The sequence below is a fragment of the Balaenoptera borealis genome (genome assembly GCF_965194805.1).
Source record: "Balaenoptera borealis genome assembly, chromosome: 8".
NCBI lineage: Eukaryota > Metazoa > Chordata > Mammalia > Artiodactyla > Balaenopteridae > Balaenoptera > Balaenoptera borealis.
Genome location: NC_138865.1, coordinates 117,629,520 through 117,652,319, shown reverse-complemented (window position 1 = coordinate 117,652,319; position 22,800 = coordinate 117,629,520). Strand labels below are relative to the sequence as shown.

Genomic DNA, 22,800 nt, shown 5'->3' with positions numbered 1-22,800 from the left:
GTGCTAACAGGCAACGCTACTTAGCCACCCTTGCTACGGAGACAACACCTGTGGGGAGGGGGCCTGATACTTGTTCACTGTAGGGCTCCACACTCAGACTGCACAGATGGACATCCTCCAGCCCCAATTCTCTCTTAGAGCAGGGTGGGCAAATTACAGTCAGCCTAAAGAATGTGCAAGAGGCCACGCATGTTCCACAAAGGAACAACTATTTACTACCTGGCCCTTTACAAAGCAAGATTACAGACACCAGCCTCAGGGCATGCAAGGGTTCATTTATTAAGCCAAATTTCACTGGACTCAAATCCAAAATACAAATAAAAACACTCTGGTTTCCCCAACGGTATGCAGGTATGTATCTCCTCCAGCAAATCGGTGTCAAGTGTGGGGCCCAGCTCTGCCCCACACCCATCTGGCTACTCTGCTTGCCCCTCGCTTTTCACAAACATCACCAGCTTACAAATATCTGCTGCGTTTCTAATCGTCAAAACACACACACACACACACACACACACACACATGCACACGCACACGCACACTCCACTAGCCTGTCAGATAACAGAGAGACTTGCAGACAAACATGTGGGTGTGACTCACGAAGCTGGGGAGGCGAGGGAACACGCTTCTGGGTGGGTCAGAGGCGTGTCCATTCCAGCCGGCCTCGTGCCTGGATCCGGACGAACCCGGCTGAGACACCGGGTTCTGCAGGCAGCACAGACCAAGCCTGGAGCACAGCCACGGCTTTCACGCTGCTTGCTCTTCCTTTTCTAGGCAACAGAATTCATTTCTGTTTTGTTTTTTTTTTTCCCTAAACAAGATCTAATTTGGAACCTCAGTATGACATATAAAACAGCTACAAGCCGAGGGAGTGCCGTCCGCCCGTCCTGCCCCCACTGCTGGAAGCCTGCCTTCCCACGCAGCCACCTGAGGCCCCGCCTGGGCCCCGACGCATGTGAAAATGGCTCACCTAAAAGAAACACAGGAAAGAAGGACCCCAAATCCGTGTGAAGACAGCTTTGGGGAACGAAGAAAAGGACATTTTAACACAATTCCAGGTCTGCCCATTTTGGCAAGTTACCTAAAGAAGTGCTGAGAGGCCCAGCCTCTGCTGCAGCAATACAACCATTAAGATTCACCAACAAAGGCAACTTAGTCACCAGGCCCCAAGCCTCCAGACGGGAGGCCCAGCCGTCCAGCAGGTCACCAGACGCCTGCACTCGGTCCACCAGAGGGAGGCCCTCCCGCCCTCCAGCTTATCAAAAGCCATTTCCGAGTAACAGGATTCACTTCACTCCCACTTGGGTACCAGCCAGCGGCAGCCAGCCGCCCGCCCAGCCGGGGCCTCCCCGGGGAAGCGCTCCAGGCAGGCCGGCATCCTGCTGACACTCACTGCCCTCCACCCTGGAGAAGACACTACTGTCATCCGCCTGCTTTACAGACGAGGACACTAGGGTGAGGTCAGGGCAGAGGAGTCCCTGCCCAGGGTCACAGGCGGGAGCCCGGGCAGGAACACCAGGCCACAGAGGGGCCCTGACGCCAGGTTGCTGAGGCTCCGTCTATGGGGGGGGCGAGTGCACTGGTTCTGACACGGGGCAGCGCCAGCTCAAGGCTGCCTTCTGGGCGACTGCACGGATGACCGGACCGGACAAGCCGTTCAAAGATGAACGCTTTATACACGCCAGTGCTGCCCCCAGCCAGATTCACACCGGGGCAAACCCAGGTCTCCCTGAGTCCGGTAACATTCGGTCACGTCACCTGCTTTCCTAAGCAGTCCTCAATCCTCAGGACACCTGGAGCCATCACCACCGACAATGAAGGACCCAATGCGAGCTCCAGCCCGGACCCCACCTGCTCAGAGGGGAGGTGGTCGGTCACCGGGGAAGACCCACGAGCCATAGAAACAGCACGTTCAGCCTAAGTGCCACCAGTTCGAGACACAAGCAGAAGCCTCCAACCGGGGTGGGGGAAAAGGAAAGCATAATCCAACAGGAAGGGAAGCTGAGAGCAGCCCGGATAAACAGGTCAGGAAACAAGCACGTGGGTCAGTAAAGGACCTGGTCGTCAGACAATATGCTTGTCCAGTCTCAGTCAGAACATAAAGAACCATCCCCCACAAAATCCGGGTACAAGATGAATAAACAATTCCATCCTTCTCCAACACGTCAATGTCTGCCAAAAAAAAAAACTTCAACATGGGGGAGGCGCCACATCACCTAGTTCAAGTTATCAGATGTGTGCTGCCCGCTCTGTGTAGCAGACACGGGGCTACTAGCTGCTGGGGGTGTGGAGGCAACGACACCCCAGCCCGCCCTCCAGAGCAGGCTCCAGACGGCAGCATCTCCATCACCGCCACTCAACCGCCCAGCGCTGCTGCAACCACAGACAACATAAACAAAGCAGCAGAGCTGGGTTCCGATAAAACTTTATTTACAACAACAGGAGGGGGGGCTGGATTTGGAGCTGCAGTTGGCTGACTCCTAGTCTAAAGGGAGAATCAGATGCGGAAAGGAATACATCACAGTAAAATGCATTCAACAAAAAGGGGTTCACGTATCCCCCAGGACTACGCCCCAGGACGAGGTAGGAGTGGGGGGCGGGGATGGGGAATCCCACCTGGGTTTGCAGGGAAGCTTCTGCTCCCTCACTCAGCAACAGCATGACCAGCTCCACACCTCCAGCTTCCAGGGGCTCCCTACAGGGCCCCAGTCAGAAAACCAGGGCGGCCCGCCAGAAGCACAGGGCCCCGCACCTCTCCAGCCCCTAGGAGGCAGGAGCTAGCCCACCTGCAAAGCTGGAGCCTGGCTGGGCCCAGGCATCCCACCTGCAGGAGCCCAGGCAGGTGAGGTTTCTGTGGGACAGGCCAGCACAAACCTCTCCAAGAACAAGCTGCCTGCAAATAAAGGCCTGAGGGACCAACAAAGGGCTGGGGTTAAAGGAGATTCGAGCCACCACCCGAAGAGGTCCACACCCCTGAGGGAACAGCACACCTTAGGAAGCTACAGCAATTAAAAATAAGGACGAAGGCCTGAGCTGCAGCGACCAAAGCACTTCCCCGTCCCCAGCTCTCCTGAACACTTGAGGGGCTGCAAGCCCCATCCCTGCGTCCCTGAGCCCCAGAGTCAGCGCTCCCCATCCTGCCCTGAACCCTCCGCCAGAGCCAAACCAGGTCACAAGCATCTGCTCAGACACCTCCAGCCTCATCCCACTGCTCCGGGGTCAAATCCAAACCCTCTAGGCCAGGGGTCCCCAACCCCTGGGCCGTGGACTGGTACCAGACCGCACAGCAGGAGGCGAGCGAAGCTTCATCTGCCACGCCCCCAGCGCTGGCATCACTGCCTGAGCCATCCCCCCCACTCCACCCCCCAGACCCCGTCCGTGGGAAAACTGTCTTCCGTGAAACCGGTCCCTGGTGCCAGAAAGGTTGCGGACCGCTGCTCTAAGCCAACACACGGCCCCAAAGCACCACCCAGTCTCATCCCACCCCATCCCCCACCACTTTCATCTCTCCAAAACAGGGGTTTGCATCTTGCCTCCACACTCGCCTGTTTCCCTGTTGACTTAACGGAGATGAATATACTGTTACCCACCTCACAGGTCGGTCTGACATCAGGAATAAATGAAAGAACGAACACAACACGTGACCCAGTTCTCGCTCGCCCTTAGAAGGCTCTCGACCGCAGGCAGCTACTACCCTGGCTCTGCCCGACCATCAGCCCTGCAACACTACTTCCCCCTTCCAGACTCCTATGCAACCAGCGAAGCCTCCAACTTCCCACCTACCTCTGGGCTCCTGGGGCTCCAGGGACCTGACCCCACTTTGCCGTCTCACAGCTTAAGGGCCCTGATGCAGAGAGCAGACCTTCAAAACCACGACTGAAAATTCACGGGTGTTTAGGATCTGCTTGTGGACCCCTTTAGTTAATTCTCAGGAGACAGAGATGCACGCTAACGCTCAGAAAACCCTCGAGATGAGCACTCCACTGCGAGCACGTTTTAAACAGCACTCAACTGCCCCAGTCTCAAGGTTTCCCATTTGAGGGCAACAAGCAGGGATATGCAACACAACCACACGCTGGGGTTAGGACTGACTGCCTTATGGAGGTGGATAATCCCGGTCCTGCTCATTTGTTCACCCGTAACATTTTTAGAACAAAAGGAATATACACTTGATATAGAAGAACTGTAAAGCCTTAAAAAAATAAGAAGTGATCACCCGTCAGCCAGCTCCCAGTTACATTGCTGGATGTCTCTTCACCAGCACAAGTCACTTAAATTCAGGGGCCACCATGCTGCAATGCTAATTATCCTGCCTCCTGCTACTCTATTCTACTGTGGTTTTGTTTCCTATTTCAAGAGTTCAGCAATGAAGGTCATAAAACACTATATAAATTCTAAACAGATTTGCTCTTTGTTTAAAAATATTTTGAAACTGATTTTAAGGAAAGCTTGGAGAGTACTGCAGACAGGGCAAGCACAAGCACATGGGGGATGCCGTCCCAGCCAGCGGGGACTTTGTTTACACCCAAAACCTATCCCTAGGAATGACGTCACCTGTAGCAGCTAGAATCTGGGCGCTAGAAGAGGGAGGACTACTTGGCAGGAAGTGCTTTTCTTTAGCCCAGGAGAAAGCATTCCTTCCACCTTCCCAAACCCCAGGTCCTCACAGATTCATTCACTGCTGAAAAAACACAGGAGGGGAGAGAGAGAGAGACTGGTTCCACCATCCACCAAGTAACAGCCACTGCAGCCTACATGAACTCCCCGGCACAAGCCCTCCCCACAAGGACGAATTTCCTCCTCCAGGCAGTAGCTCTCTCTCCACACACACTGCCAGGACGGAAAGAGCCTGTGAGTCCAAATGCCACAGTGGGGACAGAAGCTCTACTTTGGAAGGCTGTTGCGGGAACTGGAGGTAATGGCCCCAAGGTGTGACGAGAACTCGGTGGCACAGACAAGGGATCCGTCAAACAGGCCCTGTCATCCCCCCCCCCACCCCGTCCCGCTACACTCCCTGCACCTTCAGGCTCCCTCCCTTCTCAAGAAAGCAGGGCCAGAGAGCTCACTCTCTGAAAGGAGGTAGTGACCAATGGCCAGACATCCCAACCCCCCCTTCCTTCAGGGCCTCACAATACTCTGCAGCCTCTACAGCAAACGGTAGCTCTGGATGTTCTGACTCAAAAAGACAACCACCGCTGATCACGTGGCAGCTGAGTGGTATAACTGACAAACACACACACAATTACGCAAACACATTCGTACATAAATGTGACTGTGTACTTATCTACAATGTGCACACACACCCCAGAAATGACCCTAATTTCAGTTCCACTTGATTCACAGAAACTATCTAGAAAACAGGAATGTTCTGTTTAAACATGGCAGAAGGACCACAGGCATTTATAGCTCACCTTTCCAAAACCCTCTAAAATGACAACAAATAGACCCCAAAGACAGGGACGATTTTGGCAGAGAACAGACGTAAGTAGTAATAGATTTAGGAGATCATAGATCCTAGGAACTGAGGACCCCAGAGAGCTGGGAAGGTCCTAAGAGTAGCAGGTGCCCTGTAACACTGCGGGGGGGACGGGAGTGGGGGTAAAGCTGGGAGCACTTGCAGAAAGGCTGCATGTGCAAGAGCCAGCCTCCACATTGCCTCCCTGCCCGCCCCACCCCCCCGGATAAATTAAACAAGAGAAATCTAGACTTGAGAACACCGGGGTCAAAGGGGGTGGGGGTGAGGAAAGGAGCTAAAAAAAGAAGCTAAGTACAAACCTGAGGAGCAAACCAGAGGGTCCTGAGGCTCCCTCCGCTCTTGGCCTCACAGGAGAGTGGTAGACAAACCAATTACCTCCCTCCCTCCACACCCCTGGCAAAGAGGGAGTCTTCTCTTGAAAACCTACAGAGCAGACCTTGGGGCTGGAAAATAAAAGGTTGGCTTCTCACCCATCCACCCCACTCCCAAGAGCCCCCTCTGACCCACCCACCCAGTTTCCAATCAGCTGTGTCTGAGACCTCAACTGAAAGAGAGAAACCAAATAAACAAACTAAAGAACCTGGAGGGGGGCTTCCCCGGCGGCGCACTGGTTAAGAATCTGCCTGCCAATGCAGGGGACACAGGTTCGAGCACTGGCCCGGGAAGATCCCACACACCGCGGAGCAGCTAAGCCCGTGCGCCACAACTACTGAGCCTGTGCTCTAGAGCCCGCGAGCCACAACTACTGAGCACACGCGCCTAGAGTCCGTGCTCCACAACAAGAGAAGCCACCGCAACGAGAAGCCCGCGCACCACAACGAAGGGCAGCCCCCGCTCGCCGCAACTAGAGAAAGCCCGCATGCAGCAACGAAGTCCCAATGCAGCCAAAAATTAATTAATTAATTAATTATTTTTTTAAAAAAAAAATTTAACTTCAACTTCAATAGAAGAAATGCAAGATAAAGTCAAGGATCTCTCAGAAAAATTAACAAGGAGATGAATTAGATTAATACAGGAATCCAAATCTAACTAGGATTTCTAGAAACACAGAGGCAAAAGGAGGGAAACTATCAAATAAAAATTACAAGAGAAATTCCCAGAGCTGAAGTACCCAAGGCTGCAAGGGCCCCCACCGAGTGCTCAGAGTAAGGCATGTAAAAGGAACACAAGGTACAACATGAAACTTCAGTGCACCAGGGATAAAGACAAGAACCCAAAAGCTGCTGAAAGCCAACCTTCCCTCCACTCCAAAAAAAAGGTCCCAGGGAGGAACAAGGGGAACAGCAATGAGTCCTCAGGAGCCACTGTGACTCTCATCAGCATCATCCCCGCCTCCCCCCGCCCCCCCCCCCGAAAACAATTTTCACTCGAAAATCCAGTACCCAGCTGACCAAGTCAAGTGCAGGGATAGAAAAAGACTTTTTCAGATGCACCAAGGACTCAAAACATTTATTTACCTTCTTAGAAAGTTGCAGAGAAAGATACTCTAATGAACAAGAGAGAAAACCAAGACAGAGGTAAATGCTGCAGTAGCCATTCCTGCCTGCCTTTCTGGAAGCTAGTTCTCCGTTCTTCCTTTCCAGAGGAAGTGACCTAGTCCTTTCCCAGGCAGACAGCAGCTGGGAGGCTGACCCACACCCAGCTTGGGGGAGGGGCATGCCTGTCTAAGGGAGAAACCCACCCCCCTTGCCAGTGGCTCACCCAGACAAATAAGATACCTGGTTCCATAGGGACAACACCTCACACAGGACCAACCAATCCGGAACCTGCCCACCTCTAGAGTTCTACTTACTTGAACCAATAAATTTCCTTACTCTTTAACACAGCTTAAGACAGTTGTTATTTGATGCTCACATTCCCCAACTGATATACATACACATAGGATCAAAGAAACAAGAGATCCAACACAGAGGGACAACACCAGAGTGACAACCACAGAAAGCCCAAGATGGCAGCTGCACTACAGCAAGACAGGAACGGTCCTGATGAGAGCAGGACAGAGGGTTCCAAGGGATAAACGGAACAGATTATCTAATGTATCTGGGCAATTATAAAACAGTATTTGTTGCATTTTATGGAAGCATTTGTAAAAAGTAGAAGATATAAGGTTTAAGATAGTTCAATTTGTCAATCTTTTCTATTTTGGTAGTGCCTTCTGTATCCTATTTAAAGAATTTTGTCCTCTCCAAGATCGTACTCTCCTGTTTTCTTCTAGAAGCTCTGTTTTCTCTTTCATGTTTAGCTCTGTAATCTACCTAAAATTGATTCTGGATACGATTTGAGGTAGAAAATTCTTCCCCCCCCCCACCCTCATACAGAGAATCCAATTTTCCCAGTACCTTTTTTTTGAAACGGCCACCTTTTCCACCTGTCATGTGGCACCTTTGTCATAAATTAAGTGACTACTTATGTGCAGTCTGTTTCAAGATCTCTGTTCTATCAGTCTATTTGTCTATCCTTTTGCCAACATTGTGCTGCCTTACTTACGGTAGCTTTTACAAAGTCCTGACATCTAGTAATATGTCCTTTCAGCTTTGTTCTTCAAGGATGCTTTGACTATTCTTGGCCCTTTGCATTTTCATATACATTTCAGAATCAGTTTGTCAATTTCTGAACAACCAACAAGGAAAGAAAAGCCTGCTGGGATTTTGGTTGGAATTACATGGAATCTAGAGATCAGTGTGGGGAGAACTGACATCTTTACAACGCCAAATGCAAGTGAGTGTGTGGAGGGAGGACACGGCTCCTGCACTGCTGGTGGGCGTGCCAACTGGTACCATCTCTGGACAACAGGCAGCCATCCACTAAAGCCAAACATATGCCTCCCCTGTGACCTGGCAATTCCATTCCTAGATATGAACCCAACAGAACACATACACACACGTGTTGAAAGACATGTGTGAGAATGTTAATGGCAGCAGTATTCAGAATAGCTCAAAATGGTAACAAGCTAAAAGTCTGTCACGGCTAGAATGAATAAATATTATATTCACGTAACAGAATACTACTTAACAATGAGAAGGAACAGACAGATGGTAACTAGGCTTATCGTGGTGATCATTTCGAAATGCACAGAAATACTGAATCACTGTACTGTGTACCAAGAACTAATACAGAGTTGTAGGTCAATTATACTCCAAAAACAAAGTAATTATGTAACTAAGTAACTAACTAACTCATAGAAAAAGAGATCAGATGTGTGGTTACCAGAGGTGGAGGGAAGGGGAAGGGGAATTGAATGAAGGTGGTCAAAAGGTACAAACTTCCAGTTATAAGATAAATAAGTACCAGAGACGTGACGTGCAACATGGAAACATAATTAACACACTGTATGTTATATATGAAAGCTGTTAGAGAGGAAATCTGAAGAGTTCTCATCACTAGGAAAAAAATTTTTTTCTATTCCTTTAATTTTGTATCCATATATTCAATAAAATGATATTCACTAAAAAAAAAAAAATGATATTCACTAAACTTACTGTGGTAATTATTTCATAATGTATGTAAGTCAAATCATTATCCTGTACAGCTTGTCAACTGCATCTCAATAAAACTGGAAAAAAAAAATAAATGAGAAGGAATAAACGCCACACAACTACATGGGTGAAACTCACAAATATATAACACTGAACGAAAGAAGCCAGACACAAAAGAAGTAAGAAGCAGAACAAAGACATGGGTCGGGAGACAATCCATAATGAAAATATAACTAGCATGAACCTGTATTTGCAGAGCAATTTTAAAATGAAAAAAAAAAAAAACATTTTAAGTGGAAAATACAGCAATCGCTACACATTGATAGATCAAAGCCCACTCAAAACAGTAACAGAGACAGTAATAGATGATCTGATCAAGGTAGATCAGCAAACATGTTCAAAAAGTGACTACAAATGAGACTTTAAGGAAAACCCCAAATTCTGAAAAGCAAAAATCTCTGACCACAGTGCAACAGAATAAGATATAATGAAAGCAGAAGAAAAAATAACCCTATCAGTTGGAAAACTTAAACCTCCATCTTAAAAAACTTTTGACTCAAAGGGGAATTCAAAACCATAGCTGCAGAATACCTAGAAAATAACACAGATGGAGAAAAGAACACTACACACCAAACTTTTGAAACAGAGACAAGTTTGTTCTCAGAGGAAATTTAATCATCTAAAAACTTAAAATTCCTAACAGAAAAGAATGAAATTAAGCATCTGATATGAGGAGTTAGAAAAAAGGACACAACTGAACACGAAGGAAAGCAGAAACAATTCACAAAGAAAAAAGCCAAAAGTAATTTAATGAATACATCTGAATAAAGCTGAATTTTAAAACAGCAGTTCTCTGAAACAAGAAAAAAATAGATAAACCACAATGAGAAAGGTATTTGTACCCTCAATTTACAGACAAGACACCAAGGCTCAGTGAGGTTAAATGACTGGCCCAAGGTCACTATCTTCAAGTTAGGGCATAGCAAAGCCTGAACTTGAACCCAGGTCAGTCTGACATCCAGGCACTGCTCCAGAAGTGTTGGGACTCAGTGGGCACTAGAGAAACACCTGCTACCGCGATTATGAGGTCCACGATAGCCACCAAGGGGCCCTGAGGCCCAGAATAAAATATCCACAGTACGCCCAGGCTCTGGGTGTACCCTTGGGCTGTGGTGAATGTGCAGGGCAAGTCTGGCCCGGGGTGCACCGCATCAGGTAGGAACTCTACTCTCAACACAGGGTCCGGTGGGCCCAGGGTGTACGCGGGCTCTGGGCTCCTCACCCACAGGGGTCTGTCTTGAGTCTCCCCAAGCACAGCACTTGCCCGATGGTTCCAGTGACCAACGTCATCACTAGTGACCAACTTAAACTGCTACGGCTCCTTCCTTCATGAGCAGTGGGGTCAGTCCCTACCCACCTAGCTCACAGGCACACAGGCTTGAGCTGAAGCCTGAGAGGACTCCCGCTAGAAATCTATTTGCAGTCTGCAAAGAGCTACTGGACTATCTCACCTTTTGAATATGCAGTTAACTTAGCAAGTAGAAAAAAATTTTAAATAAAAAACTCAAAAAGGCAATTTCAGTATACAGCCAGGGATGGACAGCTGGACAGACGTGCCACACACAGGCCTCCCTGCCCAGGGTCAAACTTTACCAAGGACGTGGCAAATCAAAGAAACACATGACACACAGCTCTACTTCCGTTTTTCCCTCCTTTTCCACCTCCAAATAATGGTGAATTAGCAAGTGAGAAGCACTCTGCAAATGCCATCAAAATCTATGCTCTATATTGTAAAATCCGATTTAGGAGAGAACAGAAATCGGAGACAGGATTTGTACTGGATTGTTCCTTCTAACCAGATCAACAAAGCAGTTTCCGAGGACCACTGACACATAAACAGACATGACTGAATTGGTTGGATTCCTGTGAACCATCAGGGTCCCAGCACCAGAAGCCAAGGCACTCGGGGTGGGTCTGAGTAAAACAAGGAGCCGGGAGGAAGCTCTTGCCAGGAAAAAGCCAATAATGCACCAGCCCCTGGGCCTGGCCCACAGGCATGTCTCTTTCTTTAAATTTATGAGTTACCTCTGTAATTAGTTATATCTGTAAGTAATAAGTGTTTCTAATACACAATCACTGTAACAAATTCAAATGATATTAAAATATGCAAAAATAGTCAATCCAACTCAAAAGGTAACCAATGTTAACTTGGTGGATATCCTCCACGCCTTTTTTCTCAGCCCACATAAAACTGTCAGCAATTTGTGGTCTTCAATTTTTATTCTACAAATGTGGGTTGTTGCTACATTATGCTGCAACTTGCTTTCTTTTATTAATACACTGTGGTCATCTTTTCAAGAAAACATATACCAATCTGAGACTCTTTAATGCCTTCCTAGTATTTCACTGCATAGTTGTGCCACATTTTACTTACCCATGTTCTACAGACAGACGTATAAATCATCAACCGTGTACTGTGACAGACAAGGCTGCAACCCAAGTCCCGGTACGTGTAACTTTACGCTTGGGCCAATACTCGTGTACCACCTGACATTTCTACGAAGCATGTTTTTAGTTTGTGCCCAGAGAACTGAAGGGCAGACAGAAAGGTAAGGAAGGAGATGAGAACTGCGACCCTGCCCTGAGAAACCAGCAGTGCTCACACCCCGACCTCTAACCAGGCACCCACCACAGGAGGCAGATGCCCTCCAGGAGCGAAAGCCCACAGGGGAGCAGGACCCAGTTCACTCAAAACAACAGGACCCTGGCGCCTTCCAGGAGCCCTCCTCCACCTGCGGCCTCCCACCTTCAGCCTGCACGAGGCAGAAGAGGTGCCCCAAAGGAGACTTCTTATCAACAAACCATTCCGCCTAGATGGTAATGCCTCCCGCTAATCCGAGTGAGGAAGTACTCCATCAGGCTGGGGGAACAGCGATTACAGCTGTGCAGAGCATCCTGCCAACAACCGCCGGGGTGGCTGTCCTCACTGTCGGCCCCACTTAGATGGGGAGACGGAGGCTGAGAGGTGAAGTACCAGGCCGAGGTGTCGCCCTGCGCCCTTTCCACTCTTATCACGCCATCTCAGAGCTGAGCCACGTGCAGGAGGTTGTCTGCTGACACAGAAATGGTTCTTCAACAACTAACCACCGCCCCCCCCCCAAGCCACCTTCTCTTTGAAGAAAATAAAACCAAATATTTATTTTCTTCAGAAAATATACTGAAGGCGGGGGGGCTAAAAGGGCTGGGTTGGTTTAAATGATCTCCAACAAGCCCAAAGGACTACAGCCCCGGAACCCATATGCTATTTATTCTCCAAGCCTCAGACTCTAGAGGAAACCCAGGATGGTGATAGTCCCTGGGCCACCAATCAGGCAAGAGCAGGTCTGAAGTTATGAAAAGGAAGAACCCAAAAATAAGGGCCAAGTGTTGCTCAGGGGCTTTCAGAGGGATGCCAACCCGTCACTTCAGCAAAAGAAAAGAGGAACATGTGCCTCCACCTAAATACACCAACTTTACTCATTGGTTATTTACGATAAACGGGCATTACAGGACCTTCCCCATCCTGATAGAACTCTGGTCCCACAGCCCCCAGTCCCGCCCCACTCCATCATCTCTCCCCAGTCCCTGAACTATCACAGACTCTGCTGCCCCTTCCCCTAACAAGTCCACATCACAGAGCACACGGCCCAGCCTGCCCCCGTACCCCAAGCTCCCACATCAAAACCTCATCACATTGCCTTAAGATCTCTGGAGGGCAGCACTTGGTTAAAGCTACTCTCTGCCGCCACTAGTATGACCAACACAGCGTTAGGATTCATCCAGGTGGACAAAGAATTACCATGGCCCTTTCTTTTTTCCTTAAGACAGGAAAGGACTGAAGTGACAATGCTGGGGAACCACAAATGAAATGTCTTAAGTACACCTATAAACATTCATATCTCCTGTTTTCCGGTGGTCACTTCAGGGATGAAACTCACACGTTCAGTCAAAACATTCCCGTCACTGGAAAACGAAACTGTTTTCAAGACAGCACTCATCATCTCTCCATCTGAAGGATAGCGGCAAGAAGGAATGACTTTTACTTTCTACTTTCTGTACTTCTGACGTGTTTGGGTTTTTTGTAACAAGCCTGTATTGTTACTGTTACATTGTTTTAAGAGCTAGGTAAACTGAGCAACATAGTAGCAACATTATCATGTTTCCGAGCTGACTACCTGCCATCATCACAGCAACACTGAGAGGCAGGTTCCAGCCCCACCCGGCAGATACAGAAACAGAGGCTCAAAGAGGTAAAGGAGGCCTGTTGAAGGTCCAGGAAGGTGTAAACAGCAGAAATGAACACTCCTGTCTGCCTGATGCCATGAACTGTAACAAACCTTATCTTCATTCCTCTCAAGACATTTACCTAAAACTCTCCAAGAACAGAACCAACTCAGGGAAGGGCAGCAGCCAGTGATCAAATGCTCCTGCTGGGGGTATTTACCTTAGAGAGAGGTGGACGGCAGAAAGAGCCCCGATGCCCCCGCCCCAAGGGGAGGCCCTTGGTAAGGTGTCTGAGCTCCTGGAGGTGAGGGCAGGGGCTGTTTGACTTGGGTCTAAATCTTCAGCATGTAGCACAGGGCTTAGCACACAATTAGAAATGCCGGCGTCTAGTAAACAAAAGAGCCCCAAGTGTATAAGCCTGCCTACTCCAACCCCCCAGGCCCTCAGCTAGTGCTGAATCCAGGAACCATTAATAGCTACTGTTTACTGAGAGCCTGCTCGCCTTGTGCCAGGCACCTTAGAAACACTTCAGCGTAGGACCCACTGAATCCTCCCCCAACTCTAGGAGGCAGGTGTTACTATGATATTTTGCAGAGAAAGAGAACAGAGACTCCAAAAGATTAAATAATCTTAATCACCCAGCTTGCAAGTGGAAGAACCTGGATCTGAAGGCAGCTGACCATCAAAGGCAAGGGCTACTCTCCCTCAGGAAAGGAGCAGAGGAGGGGGGCGAGGCATCCCCAACTCTCCCCGCGATTTCAGCCCGCAAGGGCCAGCGCTGCCGATCGGCACCTCCCCGGGGCACTCACCTCACCAGAGCCCCCAGCCTGATGAAATACCACCCAGGCGTTTCCAGGGGCTTCACTTCCGCAGTCACTTCGTCCACTAGGTGTGATTTCCTAGAATAACCAGGCCGGGAAAGTCGGGGCTGGAGGCCAAGTGGTTGAGTTGAGAACTGAACACAACAGGGCACAGGCCTCCAGATAAATCCCACAGTAAGATGCATTAACAACAACAAGACCACCGAGGGCTGTAATGCGAGCCTCAGAAATCTCCAGAAGGGCTATGTGAGAACTCCAAACGGAGGAGGTCTCTGAATTCTCTCTGCCAGGCTCTCTGTGCCAAGTATCATCATTTTAGTTGATAAGGAAAATCAAGCTAAGATCTGGCTACCTGTGCCCCTGCCCACAGCCCCCCGCCGGTCCCCCTACTGGCCTCACCTAACAAGACGCCCAGGGCCACTTCCGCACTGGGAGCCCACAGCAAATGCCATTTCTGATACACGTGTCCACACCCATCCCAGCCTGAGATCCTACACCGACTACAGAAAGCCTGAAACAGTCACTGCTTTTAATTTGGGAAATGTGCATGCCCAAAATGACCCCAAAAAGCTGTTCACTTAGGAAAGCCCACAGTTCAGAAACACCCGCTCTCATATACTATTGTATATAAACTGGCACAAAGTTTTTTGAAAAGGAGTTTAACAGAATTCTTACCAAAATGCTATTCAACAGGAAGAGTCCACACTACGGGAACACGCTCTCACATGCTATTATATACAAATTACATGTTTTTGAAGAGAAACTGACTGAACTTTACCAAAATTGTGTAATATCCCAAAATTAGAAACAGCCCAACTGTCCACCAATAGGAAACGGGATAAATCAAGTATATCCACAGACTATTCTCCGCAGTTGCTAAAATAAATGATGTAATCCATCTATAAAGGCCCTCGAGGAGCACACCAAGACATTAAGTGAAAAGGGCAACCTGCTTTAAGAAGAATATACATATATATGGATGGATAATGTGAATAATTTTTTTTTCTATTAGGAATCACAAAAAACTTCAAATAATGGTTTCCTTTCAGAGAGATTGGAGAGGAACCCTTACGCTTTTCAATACAGATTGAATTTTTCTAACTACTTTTTAAAAAAAGTCAACTGGGAATATCTGGGCCAAGGGATTAAGAACTATTTTTGTTTTCCTCTTCCATACACTTGCATATTTTTAAAAAACCTCCTAAGTATTATTTTTAAAACATTAACAGTATGATAGATCTGTATATGTTAGTATGGAAAAATGCTCATGATAAGTTTAAAAATGAAGAAAGACTAGTATGATCCCACTTTTGCTCTTCAAAAAACCTGCCTACAAAGGGCCATATTCACATGAAGGATAAACACACCAAACCATAAATAGTGGCTACCGCCTGGGAAGACAGAAGGAAGAGCTTTCATTTTTCTATGTACCCTTGCTTTTTCTTTTCTTTTTATTTTCCAGTAAGTATACTTTTGTAATTAACTTTGTATCAGAAAGAATTCCACTTTATGCTTCAGGGCATCGTTCCACTCTCCCCAACTATTTCTGAACACTCAGTCCATTCAGTCCCATTGACAGGTCAGCCCTCCCAGACTGGCCTGCATGTTCTGCACGGCCTGGAACAGAGCAGTTCTCTAAGCTCTGAACTGGATGTAAACAACACCTGCCGAAAAAAGCTCTAAAGACACAAAGGAACCATGGAAAGAGCGCAGGAGATGACCTCCTTTTTCCAGTTGGCCCTGCAGTGAGATTCACCCCCCATTTCACACAGAGATGAGCTCCAAGCAGGCTGGGAGAATCAACTCAATGTCTGGAGGTGAAGTCCTACCTGCCTCCTGGGTGGCCCCGGCCCCCGCCCCATCAGAGCACTCCCACCATGCCCACAGTCAAAGGGCCTGGGGCTCTGGAAAGCAAGCTGACCCCACCAGCTTTCTTCTGTGGCCCATGCATTTCTGACTTCAACTTGGAAACACATTTTTAATACTCCAGGGCTCGCTTAACTGTTTGCGAGAGGTGCTTGCTTCAAGTCTGCTACGTTCTCCAGAAGGCCTTCCCTGACCACTGGAACCCAGGCTGAGCTGGGCTCGACTTCTCGGTGGGCTCCCACCAGGCCCCCCTTAAGTAGCCCCATCGCTCATCCTACACGTGCTGATGGAGTGCCCTCTGTGTGAGACGCAGAGCACAGGGAGAAACGGAAGCGAAAGAATCTGCTTCACGTGACACTCATTCATTCACTCCACCGGGGCAGAGGGACAATTCAATAAATTAAAAAAAAAAGTCTATTTCCAAGTTGTCGCCCATCGATAGATGAATGGATAAACAAAATGTGGTGTGCGTGTAACAAAATATTATTCAGCCTTAAAAAGGAATGGAATCCAGACACATGCCACAACAACACAGACAGATGAACCTGAAAAATTACGCTAGATAAAAGAAGCCATTCACCAGAGGACAGAGATTGGATAATTCCACTTATCTGAGGGACCCAGACTAATCGAACTCCTAGAGACAGGAAGTGAAATGACACCTGCCAGGGCCGAGGGCAAGGGGAATGGGGGCGGGGGGGGGGGGGCGTTTAATAGGTGCAGAGTTCCAATTTACTGAGATGATAAAGTTCTGGAGATGGACAGTGGTTGCACAACACTGTGAATGTACTTAATGCCACTGGACTGTACACTTAAAAATGGTTAAAATGATAAATTTTATGTTATGTGTATTTTACCACGATAAAATAATTGTTAAAAAAAACTGTAAAGTTGTGGAAAGAGTTGTAAAGAAAAGCAAGAGGGGGGACTTCCCTGGTGGTCCAGTGGTTAAGACTCCACGCTCCCAATACAGGGGGCCCAGGTTCGATCCCTGGTCAGGGAACTAGCTTCCACACGCCGCAAGTAAGAGTTCGCATGCCGCAACTAAAGATCCTACACGCGGCAACTAAGACCCAGCGCAGCCAAATAAATAAATAAATATTTTTAAAAAGAAAAAAAAAAGAAAAGCAACAGGGCTAGGAAAGATGATGCAACAGGCGGGTGATGATGGAGTTGGGTAGAGGAGCTCCCGAAGGCCTCTGTAAGCAGGTGCTTGCCTCCCCCCACTGGATCATGAGCTCCTGAGGAACACAAGTGGGGCATCCACATCTGCGTCCCCAGAACAATAAACATTTAAGTCAAGACACTTGTCCAGACTCATAACAGGAAACGGAGTAAGACCCCAAGCCCCACCCATCAAAAGGCTTTGCCAGGACTGAGACACCCAGAACTCAGTGGTCCACGAAGGAGGCCGCCTTGTGCCCAAGGGTGAAGATGGAGTGACCAAGGAGGACACTGGTGCTGCTCCAGAGAGAGCCAAAGCAGGAGCCCCCCCGACCGGGAAATTCCACTTGCGGGAAATAATCAGCAATGCGAACCCAAGGTTTACACGCAAGGATGCTCCCTAAAGTTACGTTTATAATAACAAAAAATGGGTAACAAACACCTCAATGTCTAATAACAGAGGAGTAAGCAGATCATGGCATCTCCATATAACAGCAATTACGCAATTATTAAAAAATCATATTTTCAGTAACTTAGAGAAACATACTATAACGTTAAGAGGAACTATGATCCGTGAATAGTGTATATAGTATATTTTTCTAATTTTGAAAAAAAAAACATAAAATCAAAGGAAAGAAATAAACCAGTCTTAATGTAGGTATCTCTGGATGGTGAGGTTACAGGTGATTTTTGTTTTTATTTTTGTCTTTATACTTTTCAGTATTTTGCAAATTTTTTTCAGTGAAAATGTTCCTTTTATGAATGGGGAAAAACGCACTTAAAGGGCCTCGCACCATGCCTGGCCGATGTTCGGCAGTGACTTCTAAAAGCAATACATACTGCTTCTGCACCACCACAAGGAGGAAAAGGCTGGTAGTTTTCTTGAAAGGAGGAAGAAAGGATACAGAGCAGAGCTACAAAACCAGCTGTAGAGGTGAGAGCGGAAAGAAGTCATCCGAAAAACAATGTGAAGGACCAGGACAGCAACTTTAGACTGCACTTTGCCCACAGACACGTCCTGCTGCATGCACAAGCTTTACAAGCCAACCACGCTGCTGGCACCTTACAGAGCAACCCAGCCCTCAGCTCAGGCCACGGGGGGGGGGGGGAATCAACAAGTACAGTTAAGAACGAACTCGACCAAGACTTTTGGCTCAAGTCACGAGGGCACGCCTCCCTCCCAGAGCAGGCTCCGACGTGCCACCCACAGAGACTTGGTGATATCACCGACAGCACAGCCCAGGTCCTCCGCGCTCCCAGGGGAGGAGGCCGGTCCAAATGGCACTTTGTACACCCAAAAGCTTGTCATAAACAATTTTATTTCACCGGAAGGCTCACCATCTCTCACTTCGCTCTCATCTCCAGCACCACAGGCCACGCCTTTCTTTCTTTTCTTTTTTTAATTGAAATATAGTTGATTTAAACTATGTGTTAGTTTAAGGGGTACAGCAAAGTAATCTACTTATATATATTTTTCTTTTTCAGATTATTTTCTATTATACATTATTACAAGATATTGAATGTAGCTCCCTGTGATATACAGTAAATCTTCGCTGTTTATCTATTTTTTTAATTGAAGTATAGTTGCTTTACAGTATTGTGTTAGTTTTAGGTGTACAGGAAAATGACTCAGTTATACATACATATATTTTTCAGATTACGCCTTTATTTATTTGTTCAAATGACAGACCCAAGGTTCCCAAGTCTGTACAAGCCCCAGAAAAGGATCTTCAGAAAGAAATCAAGTTATGATTGGAAAAGAAGATAGTCTAGGGGCTTCCCTGGTGGCGCAGTGGCTGAGAGTCTGCCTGCCAATGCAGGGGACACGGGTTCGAGCCCTGGTCTGGGAGGATCCCACATGCCACAGAGCAACTGAGCCCGTGAGCCACAACTACTGAGCCTGCGCGTCTGGAGCCTGTGCTCCGCAACGAGAGAGGCCGCGATAGTGAGAGGCCCGCGCACCGCGATGAAGAGTGGCCCCCACTTGCCGCAACTAGAGAAAGCCCTCGCGCAGAAACGAAGACCCAACACAGCCATGAATAAATAAATTAATTAATTAATTAATTAAAAAAAAAAAAGAAGATAGTCTAGTTTGCCCTGACTAAAATATGAGATTTCAGGACACAAACCCCGACAGATCTCTGCTGGAAATTTTATTCTTCAGAGGGAAACGCATCAATTTAAAATCTAGTGTAGATGGGCCCTATTTAACACCTGCCCACCCATAACAAGATACGCACATTTGACAGTAGAGAAGCCTCATTATCAAATTTAGGAATACGTGTACTGGCCCAACTGGCCTGTTCTGGTTTGAAACAGAAACAAACATAGAAATGAACAATCCTAAACCGGCAGAATAATGAGACATACAACCAGCATACAGCCATTAGCAACATGAGTCAGTACTTTGTGCAAGGCAAAAAAAAAAAAATCTTGAAAGCACGATAAAATAATCCTTCAGGAAAAAAGAACTGAAATTTAAAAGGGGGTGGGGGGAATGGACCAACCAAAAGGCATAACAAACATCCCTCGCCCGGCTCCAGGCAACTACACGGTGCAGGAACTGGTTCTGACTTGCCATTCCTGAAATTCCTCTCTCCCAAGGTTTTCCGGCTCTTCCTTCCCCAGGCTCTCCTTTTACCCGTTCGCGCTTGAAGGAGCCCGGAGAGGACCCAGAATGTTGTAGGGCATGACAGGCCCCTCACCATGCAAGCAGCATTAGGGAGCCAGTGGTAACTGAAATTCACAGGTAATCAAAAAGGCTTGTGGGAGAGGAGCTAATTCATCACCTCCCCTAACCAACCAGCTAACCAACAGTGCAGAGCCAGGCTGAAATCAAATAGAAAGGATGGGCCAAGAGGCAGGAAGCAGGAAAAGGAGGACTTGACCCGCTAAAATGTCTCAGTCACACAGCCAGGAGGAGGTTCCAAGGAGGTTTAACAAAAAAAAACAAAACACAACACAACCAACATGTCTGTGGGAATAACAAAATGAACCAAAACAAACTTCCCACTAAACTGCACAACCACCGTATGTCCAAGCAGAGTTGTCTCCAAGGCCCTTTACAAACAAGCTACAGGTTTGGCCCAGAGGTAACCTGGGTCTCAGCCCTCACCCGTGACCAAGACTGGGGTCAGTCTCCCGAGTATTAGCCTCAGTCCTTCCTATGGTCTCCCATAAACAGCACACACCCCAGATTTGGCTAAGTAGCCTAGCTCTTCTAGGCCATTCTGGTGCTTCCAGGCAAAATCAAAACATTAGCTGCGGATAGAATTTGGGGTGGTTCCACCAACCAAGGTAACAGGAGAAAAAGATCAGGAACTAGGAGAAACAAACCAGAAAACTAGGTAACCAAAAACATACATTTTCATCATCCTCCCGTGGACGGAAGTGCTTTGCTGCAAATAGTATGTGAGGCTCCCAAGGGACCCAACAGATACCCAAGGCAAGACATAATTATTCCCATTTTACAGATGCAGGAGCTGAGGCTGAAACCTGCGTACGGTAACCCAGTGAGGACCAGAATCCAGGCTCCAAGAGACACACTTGCCCAAACAAGCAAATGATTATCTGCCATTCCCAAAGGAAAACAGTTATCCTCAAGAGGCAGGACTCCCTGGGCCTCTGCTTGTTGTCCTTGGCATCTAGTGTCTTGTACTGTTCTGCTGTGCCTTAACCCGAGCTGCAGGAACAGCCTCAGAAGAGGCAGGCACCTCGGATCCAAGGACAGAGACCTACCACCACACAGCCCAGGTCTATGTAGTCCTTGAGGGTTCCAAATGCTGCTCTTTCCCATCCTCGTCTCCCCACAGAGCCCCAGCACGGAATAAGCAAGAACCCGGTGATGTTTTGTGCCCGGAAGTCTTCCCCTGGCCATGCCTTAGCCCAGCACCTGTGGCATCCACCTGACGGCTCAGCACAACGGGTGGCACCACAAGTGGCTAACTTCCACTCTAGGACTCGATGGCAGGCATACGAACAGCCATAGGAGAAGCAGCTATTAAGCACCAACTGTGTGGCAGGCCCTCTCCTAGGCCCTTCACCATCTTCAGGGGGAGGATGCAATGTCCCCACGTATGCCAATGAAGGCTCTGAGAATTCCAGAGTTCTCCGACAGAAGCAGGATTTGCACCCCAAAGCCTGGGCCTCCCCAGTCCCACCTTCCACCACAGCACTGCGCACACAGGGCTAGATGGCTGCAATTGTATTCGGAGAAAGCACGCTAAGACTTCAAACGGATGATTACAAAAACCAAACTAGATTAGGATATACAAAGCACTTAAAATGCATACCAAACCTTAAAGGAAAAAAAAAAAATCTCAGGGGCAATTCAACAATCCTGTAAACCAAAGCCTTCTAAAGGTTTCTCCCGGGCAGCCATTTAGCAAATGACACACTCCGGAGAGGCTCCCCCAGCCCCCCTTCTCCCACTTCCTTCAAGCGAACCATTCCCCTGAAAAACACCTCCTCGGCTTGCCAAAGGTGGCTCGGACCTCCCACGATATTTAGAAAGAGGGAGAAAAGAAAAGGAAAAAAACGCCTTCCAATTTTATGTAGGCAAATCCACTCTTCAGAGGCCCGCGATTTCAACAGTGCTAGGTTTTACTTAGGAGGCAGAGGTAGGGGGGGCGGGAAGAAAGAAAAAGGAAAGGAGGAAAAAAAACCCATCTGGCAGGCCCTGAGCAGCGACATCCTGTTTATTATTAAACATTTTCAGCAACAGCGCATTAAGTGTTTTGAAAATAATCCTCTTCTTCCCGCACTCAAACCGCGGCCGTCTGGGCGGCTGTTAACCCCCTGTCCCTGGCACACAGGCCGGCAACCCCTGACCATCAACTTCGGGGACCCCCGGGGGAACCCGAAAAGGCTAGGCGACTCCACCCCCGACCGCCGGCCCCGAGGGTCGCCGCGACCCCGGCTCTGCACCCCGGAGCCGCTCTCGCTAGGAAGCAAGATGGGGCCGGGCGGCAGGAAACCAGCCCCGACGCCCCCGAACGCCGAGGCGCTCGCGGCCGCCGGAATGTGGGGCGGAAAGGCGACTCCGGGGGCTCCGGGGACCCGTCCGCCCCGACGGCCCCTCTCCCGGAGGTCCCCAGCCGCGCTGCGCCCAGGCCCGGCCCCGGGGTGCGGGGGCGCCAGGGGCTGCGGGCCCGGCGCGGGGAGCGGCCCGACCCCGCAGTCAGCCGAGTCCAAGCCGCGCGGCGCCGCCACAACAATGGCGAGCTGGCCGCCCGCCGCCCCCCGGCGGCCCCCGGCCCGGCCCCGCGGGCCAACGGCGGCGGCGCGGGGCGGGCCGAGCCCGGCGCTCGCGGACAAAGGTCGGCCGGGCCCGGGCGCCGCTGTCAGTCAGCCGCCGCCGAGACAAAGCCGGCCGGGCCGCGCCGCCTCCATCTTAGCGCCGCGCCCGCCGCCGCCGCCGCCGCCGCCGCCCCGGCCCCGCGCCGCCCCGCGCCCCAGGCCCACCTGGTCTGATTCCGCGGGCGCGACTGGGCCGGGCGATGGCGGTCGGGCTGCGGTCGGGCGCGGAGGCGGCGGGATGGCGGCGGATTGCGAGGCGGCGGCGCGGCTGCTAGCTCGCTCCCTCCCTCCCGGGCTCGCTCGTCGCTCGCTCGCTGGAGCCTCGGAGCCTATGTCTAGCCGCTCGCCTCCCTCTCGCGCTCGGCTCCCCGCCCCCCGCCTGCCACCGCCCCCGCGTCCTCCCGCCTCCTCCTGGCGCCGCCGCCGCCGCCCGCAGCCG

The 22,800-nt window shown here is 49.3% G+C and overlaps 1 protein-coding gene across 22 annotated transcripts in view; it reads right to left on the bottom strand.

Annotated features, from left to right (window-relative positions):
* PRRC2B (proline rich coiled-coil 2B) overlaps nucleotides 1–22,696 on the bottom strand; it is an 87,837-nt gene extending 65,141 nt beyond the window's left edge. For 16 of the 22 annotated variants that reach the window (XR_014247075.1, XR_014247076.1, XM_082400665.1 and 13 more), the window contains exon 1: nucleotides 22,527–22,695. The gene's annotated coding sequence lies outside the window, so the exon portion shown is untranslated. Of the gene's footprint in view, nucleotides 1–22,526 lie in introns of all 22 variants that reach the window. The other 6 variants (XM_082400684.1, XM_082400671.1, XM_082400666.1 and 3 more) reach the window with 3 other exon arrangements.
* Nucleotides 22,697–22,800: the final 104 nt, after the last annotated feature.